At 41.9% G+C, this 11,464-nt stretch overlaps 1 protein-coding gene across 4 annotated transcripts in view; it reads left to right on the top strand.

Moving 5' to 3' along the window:
* Positions 1-1,505: 1,505 nt before the first annotated feature.
* CTNNB1 (catenin beta 1) overlaps positions 1,506-11,464 on the top strand; it is a 42,448-nt gene continuing 32,489 nt past the window's right edge. For all 4 annotated transcript variants that reach the window (XM_046002412.1, XM_046002411.1, XM_046002410.1 and 1 more), the window contains exon 1: positions 1,506-1,702. The gene's annotated coding sequence lies outside the window, so the exon portion shown is untranslated. The remainder of the gene's footprint in view (positions 1,703-11,464) is intronic.

Genomic DNA, 11,464 nt, shown 5'->3' with positions numbered 1-11,464 from the left:
TTTTTCCACTGGTATTGTCATAGCAGTTAAACGTTACCACTGTATGTAGTTTTAAGACAAGGGGGAAAAACACAATTATTTAAAGAATATCTTGGCCCTGAAAAAAAAAAAAAAAAAAAAAGAGTATCTTGGCCCTGAAGCATTAGCTTGCCTAAAACTACATATTCTACTCCATGAGTGAATAGTGATTAAGTAGGTTTCCTGCTTGTACCTATGTATAAAGATCTATTGTGTGCATGCATTAATTATAGGCATAAAAGCCTCCAGACAACTTTCACTGTTGCTTTTGCACTCTCCATTGTTTTGGAGAAAAATAAGCATAAAACAATAGACAAGAGAAACTGAATCAATCATAATTGTTTCAGCTTTGACAAATAAATGCCAATCTTGCTGGATGACAATCACAACATTTCCAAGGGAAATGAAGACCCAGCTCCAGCTATTAAGACGAATTAAAAAAAATGTTTTTGAGGAATCGGAAATCAGGTTCAAAAAATCACAAACTGCCTAATTGATAACTCCTTCCGTAAACAACATAATCGATTTCTCAAAAAAGTATTACCTTACAAATGTATTTCCTCCAAAGAAACATCCCCATAAATAAATCTATTGATAGTTAGCAGCACTGTGAAACCAGATAAAAATGGAATCTGTAAGAATTAACCTAACTGACAGGGCTCTAGAGCTAATTCATTTCCATCAGTCATTTGTTCACAGCGTGTACTCGAAAGGACTTGTTGAATTGCGGACTAGGCGCCCATTCTAAGGAGAGTTCACAGCCTTCGGGAGGAGGGATCGCAGGCGGTCCCGCCCGGCGGTTCACTTCCAGATTGAGACTGAGCAACCGGTCGGGATGTGGGATCCACGACCCGGACTGCGTGGGGTTTTGGGGCGATGTTCCGCGAGCCAGTCCTGCGGGGAGTGTGAGGCCCAGACCGCAAACACCGCGGAAGCCCTAGCCCGCCCGAGTTCCCCGACCCGACAGCCCGGCGGCGGCGGCGCCCAGCAGCGCCCAGGGCGGGTGGGCCCCGACCTCAGCGCCCGCGCCACCGCCCCCCCGCCCCCCCCCCCCCCCCCCCCCCGGGGACCGAAGCCGAGAGGCCGCCGCCCGCAGGCAGCGGGAGGCGCGCGGCAATCCCACGTCCTCTCTCACGGTCGGGGCCAGCGCGGGGCGGGGGCGCCGGGCTCCGGACAGTGGCTCCCGGTGCCGCCCTCCCTTCACCCTCGGGCCTGCGGGGTCCGGGCCTCCCCGCATCGAACCACTGCGCCCTCACGGGTCGCCACCCAGAGCCCCACCGCAGGACAGCCTCCAGTCTCTGGCCCCGGGAGCTGCAGGGTAGCGCGCGGGCGCCCCGCCCCGACTCGGGGCGGTCGCATGGTTGCGGGCGCTGGGCGGCGCGGGGGACTACTTTCCGCCGCTTGTCCGCGCCCCGCCCCTTGTCCTCGCGAGGCGGAACGCTCCGCGCTGCGCCGGTGGCGGCAGGATACAGCGACCACTGCGCGCCTTATAAGAGCTCCTTGTGCGGCGCCATTTTAAGCCTCTCGGTCTGTGGCAGCTACGCTAGCCCGGCCCTAGGAGCAGAGAGTGAGGGGAGGCGGAGACGGAGGAAGGTCCGAGGAGCAGCTCCAGTCCCCGCCGAGCCGCCAAGCGCAGGCCGAGGACGGTCGGACTCCAGCGGCGGGAGGAGCCTGTTCCCCTGAGGTGCTTGGGTGCTCCTTTCCTTACCCTTCCGGGGCTGCTCCCGCTCCTTCTTCGGAGCCAAACTTCGTCTCGGGCGCGCGGTCCCGGCGGCGGCTGGGAACCGGGCCCGGCGCGTCGCGGAGGCCCGGGGTGGGGAGCGGGGTGGGGGTGCGGTCTGGGGGCGCCGAGGAGGCGGTGGGGGCGGGCCTCGCCCGGGGGGCGGAGGGCGGCGGCCGGGCCCGGGTTCCGGTCGCGGTGCTCCTCGGGGCCCCGGGCGCGCCGCTGGCGGGGAGGGGGCGACTCGAGGGCGAGTCCAGGAGCTTGATGGCCGGCGGGGGCGAGTGTGGGGGAGGCTGTGGTTTCCGTCCGGGGCTCCGGCCGCGGCTGAGTTTGGGGGAGGGACCCTGCGCCTCGGGATGCTCCGGACCGGGGTGGGGGGCGGGGTGGGGACGGGGATAGGGGGCTCCGCCTTCCCAGCCCCAGCCGGGAGTTGGGGTACAGACTCTGGGCCTGGGACGCCACCCAGGTCCCATCTGCTGGGTCGATAGGGCCAGTAGACTTTCTGTTCGGATTCCCTCTTTCGTTCTAAGGACGAATTAAGAGAATTCTTAAGAGATTTGGCTTTTTTTTTTTTTTTTTTTTTTAATGCCCCGCTCACGAGAGTTTGGCACTGGCGCTTGTTTAGATCCAAGCAACTTTAAACCTTAGAGGAACCAAACTACTAGTGCAGGCGGTGGGATGCGTCAGTAGGGTTTACACATATAAATCCATGCCCTGCACCTATATTTTCTTGTATCGTGTGGGTGAGTGAAAGCGGCATGCAACGTACTGGGAGTCTTGGATTTATGGCGGTGGGTGAGAGACCCTAGTAAAAAACAGGGGCGGGGGCCAGGGCGACTGGCTTACCATTTCTTAGCAAGTGAACCGCGGGATTCAGCTCCTAAGTGCTTCGAGAATCTTGTTGGTAGAAATGATTTATTCAAATACTTTTATGGCAACTAAACATGATTTTTAGAGCACGTTTTCCTTTCAGCAGAGTGAATTTTTCACTCGCTACGAAATTTACCAAATAAAATTCAGGTGTTGCAACTTTTTTCAGTGTTTTGTTTCGGGAGAGGATTTTGAACAGAGACCTCGGAAGTTCTCAAAACCTGCTTCAGAATCCGCGAAACTTAAAAGCTTTAGCAGTTGGGTGTAGTTGTTCCCTTCATTTTCTGTTCCCTTTTGGAGGGAGCATTGTCTCCATACTTTCTATCTTCCAGACATCTGTGGTCTCCCCTCCCCCCTGAGTTTGTGAGTGGTGAATGAAGAGAGACTGGCCTGCTGGTATGCAGAGGTCGGCAGAAGGAAATCAAGGAGTGGTTTTAGTGAAATGAGAGCTTTGTATCATGAATAGTGGTGGTTTAGACTAGACATCAACTTGAAGAGACGGCTGTCCTTTGATAAAGTCTAGGCTAATGTTTTTCAGATCACAGAAGTTACAAAATATTTTGTGTGGAATTTAGGAAACCATTTCATATTGTATTTGGTGAACATTCAGTACCTTTAGTTATGTTCGTGTTAACTTGTCTTCATCCTACAAAACAGTAGACATAGCTTGAACTGTCTTTACATAACTCTTACCGTTAACTATCTCCTTAAATTAGTGACATAAACTTCTACTTTGGAGGCTTTGTTTTGGGTCTAAACTAAGGCTGTTGTAGTACTTATTTTAATTTTCACATTTTTAAGCCCACACATTCCCTAGATTTAAAAAGAGTACCATTAAGGTTTACTGGAGAATATTGTTTTTTCAGAATTTGCTTAATTTGCCCCAATATTCATTATGTTGACTCAGTCTTTGTTCTGAAGGCCATGTACAAGGACAAGGCCCTAAAGTGATTGCAACAGTAACTTGAAAAACTTGCAGAAGACTATTCTATAGGATTAAGGGAATCCTGAGATTATTCAAGCCTGAAGTCCTTGAGGGGGAAATAAAATGCACTAGGAAGTTTAGTATATAGCATGCAACTTAGAGTCCTTGTGGAGTCTTAAGTTTGAGACTCTCCCAGAGGCTGCAACAGTCATTTTAAATAGCTTTCAGGGAAAGCTAAATTTTTAAAATAGGGTGGTTAATAAAAAATGATTCACCAGTGTTCAGGTGTCAAGTATTCAAGTTTTCTTTCTTTTGAACTAATTGTTGTTAGTTATCCTTTGCTAAGATTATTATGTAGAATAAACGTATATTCCAATATTAAAACTCATAAAATTGAATTGAGCTTTCTACTATTAGTCATGACGAATAAAAATTGATCATATACATAAAGTTTTTGTGCTTGTTTTCATAGATCCTTCCCTCCCCAAATAGGAAGGGAAGACATGAAGTAGGCAAATTTCTCAAAGGGTATTTTAGAACATAGCACTTACAAAAACTATGTGCAGATACCCTTTTTTATTGTTGGGAGGATGGGAAGAGTAGCATAAATATTATTGAAACTAGGGAGGTGGATAATTCAAAAGTTTGAATATCTTTTATAGTTGTAAGTAGCAGTGAAATTATAGCCCCCCCCAAAATGGACTATCCTAAGTATATTCGGCCAAATGAAACTTTTTGTTATTCAAATGAAAGACTATGTCTGTCGAGTTATAACATGATTTTGTTTCTCTTTCATGGTGTTGTAGTTGTTGATAATCAATAATTGCAGATGAGTAGGTGGTAAATTTTAAGTTTGTACTTTGAACTTGGTTGGAATTATACTTGATTGCTAACCCAGGGTGGAAGGGGTGAATGCTTTTTGTATAGCACAAACTTCTAATAAAAAATATTACAACTCTTGTGTAGTGCTTTGTACTGACTTGACATTGTTTTTGAAAACAGTAGTTTTAACGTTTTTCTTGCAGTTCTCTTCTTGTTGGGAGTATGATATCTTCTGTTGAAGTAGCTTGTCTAAAAACATTTTTATACCACAAAAGTAAATAGTAAACATACCCTAGGAACTGCTTCTGATTATACCAGAGCGTTTAACTATTGTCTCCTCCCTTGTATCCTCATATAGAGGATACTGATTTGCAGAATGATGAGTTTTCATTCTTTAATAGACAGTTGTTTATGTAACATGTTCTAATTGTGTGATGGGTAACTAGGCTAATAAGCTAAAATAAGTATATACTTCTCAGGTTTCATGAAGAGAAAATAATATGGTTTGTGTTGCTTGAAAATGAGTAGGAATTAATTTGTATAGCTTTTATCGTTCAAACTCAGGAGAAAGTTCTTTATTTCCTCTGTTTACCTAAGAATGCTGCTTGTGTTTTTGTTTCATGCAAGACAGAGCTTGACTCAGTTTGAAACATAGATCCATCTGTTGAGGCCTGAACCCTGCTATCCTTAAAAGTATGTGTAAAATCTACTTTCCCTGAAGAAAGATGCTCTTAACAGAGAAAGTCAGTCACCTTGGAATCTTTTTTTTAGCGTTTAACTACCTTTCTGAATTTGTTAATTGTGGGCATCTCTTCTAAGAGACATTCCCTATCCCCCAGAGTCTCCCTCAAACCCTATCCAGCAGCAGAGTGAGGAGTGTTAAGGGCATATTTTCATTGCATGCTTGGCCATGTTGAGTGCCCTCCAGTGGATATAATGTAATGCTTGTGATGTCTCCTCCCCCCCACCCCCCCCCCCCCCCCCCGCCAGCAGGTTTATGTGGAATATTTTTTTGAATAGTTCTGTTCAGAAAGCATCAATCAAGAAACTGTTTGAATTCTAGAATAATTTATTCATCTCAATACTGGTCATTAAAAGATTGTCTTGAAAAAAAATGTCATCTCAACCAATATTTGTAGCAGAAAGATCAAAGTTAAATTAGGGATTACATTTAATGTAAGCCCCTTTAAGTAGGTTAAGTATATCATGATGATAAAACCAAAAACTCGCTGTAATAATTTGGGGGTGAGAGAGCATGTATTTAACTGTCCTAATGAATTACAGAAACTTAAATTCTCAGGAAAAAGTCAATCAAATTGTAAGTGTGTCTAAAATAAGTGACACAGTAAAACATGAGTTAAGTGCTCGACTGAGTTATATTATCAAGGAATAGGTCTGTGTTAGGAACTAGGTAGAAACAAAACTAGCTTAGTCACTGTGTGTGAACTCTAGACTATAATGTCCTGGTTACTATAGACTCTTGTCATATAAGGCTGTGGGTGGTAATGCACTATGCCAATATTTTGCCCTTTAAATTTTTTAATAAAAACCTTTCTCCCTGCTCCTGTATTAAAGTACTTACATTTCTGCTAGTAATTTTTTTTTTTAAATGAATATACACTTGATTCAGTCTGGATTCTGATTAGTAACAAGAGTGAAGTGTATTCTCAACTTTTGGAAGTCGATAGTTAATTTTGTGGAAAATTAATCAGTTTAGACAAACTTGAAAATGATGCCTTTTTTACATAATGGGTGAGTGAAGTGAAATAGAAAAGTGGACAGTAGGGAAGGAAAATGATGGTATCACTTACTGCACCACTTTGCTCTTGGAATTCGTTGTAGTTTTTTTGAAAATACTGATAATAATTATTGACTAAGAAATATTGTTAGGAGTTGTTTTTGTTTTGTTTTGTTTTGTTTTTTAAACACAGCAAGAATGCCTTGTTTTACACAAATGGTTTTCCGGAATGATTGTTTTTTGTAATGGATCATTTTTGGAATTAATAATGTTAAGGTTGATTCTTGGTATTTGCATCATTTATTTTCTCTTAAGGTCAAATAGCTGCTGTTCGAGTTTTCCAAGGTTTTTATGAGAAATGAGAGTGGATTTCAAAGTTCTTTTAAAGAGTATGTGCATACAGCTTACTGGAAAATTCTATTAGGGACTTAATTTATCTCTGAAATTGGCTGCTTGTCTTCATTACTATAACATACAACCTTTTGACATTAAAGATAAGTGACTAAAGTAAGATTGCTTTCATAAGCCATATAGGATTGGTCCTCTGTTACAGTGGCGATGGCTACTCGGTGTTTCTAGGACCAGGTGGCATAGGATAACTGGGACTCTGGAATACAACAAATTGGAGAATACAAATCCCTTCTAAGCAGCCAGTCTTCAGCAGTTCCAGCTATTGTGTGGGAATATAGTTCATGTTGCCACATCAATTGATTTTTTTTTTCCTTGAGAGAAGCAGGAAATCAGATTAATGTGCATCCTTTGATTTGCATGTTAGTGAATAAAATCCATGTTTTAAGACAGTATCCAGCACAAATTAAATACACCTACTGGCAGGATACTGCCAGTTTGTACATTTGCAGTGGTCCCATTTAGAGTACAGTTCTTTATGATAATATTTCTATTATATGACAGGATGATACGAATCTGTGGGTTCATACAACATAGGAAATAAGATTGTTAAACTGTTAGGGTCATGTTTAGGCACTTAGAAAATGCCTTCCATCACTTGATTATACATTGGGAACTTAAAAGCACTTTTGTGTTATTTGTGAAATCTGGGAAACTCACTTTAGTTTAGGAATTATGATAGTTTTGGTGAAGGAAAAGGAGAGATAACAACTTGGTTATTTAAAATGCATTTTTTTTTTAAAGATTTTTTTTCTAATTTATTTGACAGACAGAGATCACAAGTAGGCAGAGAGGCAGGCAGAGTGGAAGGGAAGCAGGCTCCCTGCTGAGCAAAGAGCCTGACTCGGGGCTCCATCCCAGGACCCTGGGATCATGACGTGAGCTGAAGGCAGAGGCTTTAACCCACTGAGCCACCCAGGCACCACCTAAAATGCATTTTTAAAAGACATTTCAAAACTTAATCTTTGAAGACGCTAAAAATGCTGGACATGGGGGCGCCTGGGTGGCTCAGTGGGTTAAGCTGCTGCCTTTGGCTCAGGTCATGATCTCAGGGTCCTGGGATCAAGTCCCGCATCGGGCTCTCTGCTCAGCGGGGATCCTGCTGCCCTCTCTCTCTCTCTCTCTGCCTGCCTCTCTATCTACTTGTGATCTCTCTCTGTCAAATAAATAAATAAAATCTTTAAAAAAAAAAATGCTGGACATGTTCTGGCTGCATGTACGTAATCATGTCAGCCTGAAATTCTATTGATGTCTTTAGATCATGTCCTGATTTTTGTCTGAAGTCTACACTTTTTAACGTAAACTGTTCTCAGACCAAATCCTAAACTTAAAAGCAAAGTTTAGATAATGAAAAAATAATTGAATATAAGTTTTACTTAAATTAATGGCATGCTGTTACTTGCTTAGAATATGTTTATGCAGGCAGTTAAGTAGATTTTTTTTTTTTTAAAGATTTTATTTATTTATTTGACAGAGAGAGATCACAAGCAGGCAGAGAGGCAGGCAGAGAGAGAGAGGAGGAAGCAGGCTCCCTGCGGAGCAGAGAGCCCGATGCGGGGCTCGATCCCAGGACCCTGAGATCATGACCTGAGCCGAAGGCAGTGGCTTAATCCACTGAGCCACCCAGGCGCCCCAGTTAAGTAGATTTTGGTTAAATCTTGTTCCTAGGGCAAAATTTTTCATTTCTAGAGTTAGAAAAGTTGGGTGTTTAGTCCTCAGGCTACGTGTTTAAGTGACAAGCTATGTCTGGACTGAAAATGCAGTGCATAGGGCAACATTGGTTATAAAACAGAGTATCTTAGAATAGTGCTACACTGGGGCGCCTGGGTGGCTCAGTGGGTTAAAGCCTCTGCCTTGGGCTCAGGTCATGATCCCAGGGTCCTGGGATTGAGCCCCGCATCGGACTCTCTACTCTGCGGGGAGCCTGCTTCCTTCTCTCTCTCTGCCTGCCTCTCTGCCTACTTGTGATTTCTCTCTGTCAAATTAATAAAATATTAAAAAAAAAAAAAAAGAATAGTGCTACAGTTATATGATATGGTATAGAATACAAACAACTAATCTTTGGACTTTTCACAAAAACATTTATCTCAGAGGTGCTTACTCCTTGCCCTGTCCCACTATTCCCCATTTAACTTTACCAAGCCACTGTAAAGTTTCTCATATAATATTCCGGAAATTTCCTGTATCTGATTTCTTATGAACTTGTTGAAAAGGCTCCTCCTGTCCCAGCAGTTTAAATGATGTGAACAGCTGGATCATGCTGGGGTGAAAATGCTTCATAGCACTTCCCATTTTCTCCCGTATTTGTTTCTGTCTTTTAATTTCTTCACTAAGGTTTCCACAGTTTTACTTATGATTTCATAATTCTTGTGTTGCTGTACAGATATTTTCCTTTTAGCTGATTTGTAACAGGTTAAACAATTAGTTAAAAAGTTGGGTGGGGGGAGATATTTTTAACCTGCTTAAGTTCTGTCAAGTTCATCAGTTCTCAAGGCATACAGACCATATCTGTGATTAATAAATCTTAACCTGAAATGCTGGTAGCTGATCTGACTTGGAAGTAAAAGATGTGCAAAGGCTGAAGGGTTAGTTTAATAAGCTTCTTTTATTAAAAGGGTTTTAAGATAGCTGAAATAATTATGTATGTATGTATATACATATGTTTTATTGTACATTTTTCATATAAAAGTGTGAGAAGTTAGATTTACTGCAGAATTTCTTGGGAATGCAATTTGAAGATGATCTTAAATGATTGTAGTAATTTGCTGCACTAAGGGGTGATTGTTGTAAACTTTTTTTTAAGTATAATTAAGTGGTTTGGGGGTAAGGATGTAGGGAGTGAATCTGTCTTTGAAGTTTTCCTTATACTAGATGAGTGCCATATGTGTAAAACAGGAACAAGGGTTTCTTGAAAATATTTTCCAGTCTAACTGGAGGTTTCCAAGTGGTGTTCTGTTCTACTGTATAGAAAGTACTGACTTAGACAGTTAAATTCTTTCTGAGCTACTGAAAGATTGCAGCAATGTCACACATTACTTTTATCTACCTAGTAGTTTATTTAGATGCAAAAGTAGACATTAAATGTTACAGGAAACCTGGTATGCATGGACATAGAATAGAACTCTTTGGATAGATTAGTAAGTTTAGTCTATTTTCTGGCGTTTTGTTTAATTCTGCAGTTTGGTTTTTAAGTCCAGCTATTTTATTATTTTTATTGTCTTCTGTTGGAAAAGCCACGTGAGACTATGAAATTAGATTCATATTGTTATAACTTCTAATTATGAATATTTTGTGTGATCCATTCATGTTGTGAAACTGTTATTCTTTATCTGATAGTTGTCCTTTAGGTCACTATTTCCTGCCTTAATTCAGCTGTCATTTTTCCTGGGTCCTGAATCAGAGTGCCAGTCTATTTCCCATAGAATAAGAAATAAGACGCTAGAAAGTTTAAGAGATTTAAAGTCTGGAATACCTCAAGATTGGGGGGGTGGTGGTCACTCATGAGGCAGAGAAATGATAGTTTAATTGGTATTGTTCAGAAGTAGAAGCTGGAAATTACTATATATTTTTTAATATAAGAATACTTAATAATCCTGCTTGAAGAATAGCCTGACTGTATGCTAAGGGGCCTCAGGTTTCTCCCTTTGCCGTTCTAACCCAGATCATATTATATTTCTCTAGAAAGCTCAGAGACAGGAAGACTATTTAACCTTCTCCCTTCTTCAAATGAGTCCCCTCTTGCCCCTTAGAACCTAAGCAGGAACTCCTTCATCACCCTATCAGTCTGCGTCTTTAAAATGGAGGAAATAGTATATCCTGGTCAGAGGCCAGTCCTGGCTCATGCTTTTTCAAGGACTTTGTTCTTTTAGTTATACCTAACTTCTTTAGTCTTACCCCTCCAGATTCTAATCCCATTGCTTTTTTGGTTTCTGTCTTCTACCTTTTATCATCCTCCTGAAATTCACTCACTATGCCTTCTGTAACTCATAGTCATCAGTATACCCTTTTATTTTCAATGTATTCTGGGAATGTTCCCTTCTCTTTCTTAATCCCACTGTAACCTAGCTTCTCTCCTGATAATGCTACTTCCCTTGCAGCTCTCAGTATCTTTGCACACCTTTTACTACTAAACAAAGAGGTAGAGAAAGTGTCTTTGTTTCTCATTGTCACATCTTAACCATTAGTTTCCAGAACTTCAAACTTTTGACTGTCATCCCATCAAATTATGCTACCCACTACCACTCTTTATTTTAGTCATCTGCCAACTTTCCTGGGAGGTATTGTGATGTCTGAGAAAGAAAAAAAAAAAAAGGAGGGTCATCTCCCTCCTTCCTTGAAACACTTTTTTTTCCTTAAGATTTTATTTATTTATTTGATAGAGATCACAAGTATGCAGAGAGCCAGTGGGGGTGTGGGGGGGAGGATCACAACCCAAGCTGAAGGCAGAGGCTTTAACCCATTGAGCCACCCAGGCGCTCCCTTGAAACACTTTATTAGCCTGGCTAACTTTCTTTTTTCTGTCATAATTCTTGGTGGTAATCAGTGTCCAAGTAGAATAGTGCTACTCAGAATGTCGTCTCATCTTAACTGTTCGTTACTAGTATGGGTTATGATAAGGGGTTTGTGCCAGAATATAAATCATCTGTCACTAAATTCACTGGTTTCATGCAGCTGACTTTTTTTGTAGCAAGTCTTTTTTGATAAAGGACGCAGGGTGTTGATTTACAATCTAGCACAAGCTCCTTATGGTGTCTGGTCTGGCTCTTTGAGGAACATTGATATAAAAAATGCTTCCAGTATTCTGGCCTGTTAGTTCCTTGATTTCTTTTCCAGTGCTCTTATTTTTCAGTCTTAAGTCATCCCCATGTTCCCATTTCATATCCTAGAATACCTTGTCCTTCACCAATAACTATATCCTCCCCAGTCTCTTTTCAGGTGTCCCACTGTTGTATTCCTCTAA

This window comes from Meles meles, chromosome 4 (genome assembly GCF_922984935.1).
Source record: "Meles meles chromosome 4, mMelMel3.1 paternal haplotype, whole genome shotgun sequence".
Taxonomy (NCBI): Eukaryota; Metazoa; Chordata; class Mammalia; order Carnivora; family Mustelidae; genus Meles; species Meles meles.
Note: the sequence above shows the minus strand (reverse complement) of the source record. Positions and strands in the feature narration are given on the sequence as shown.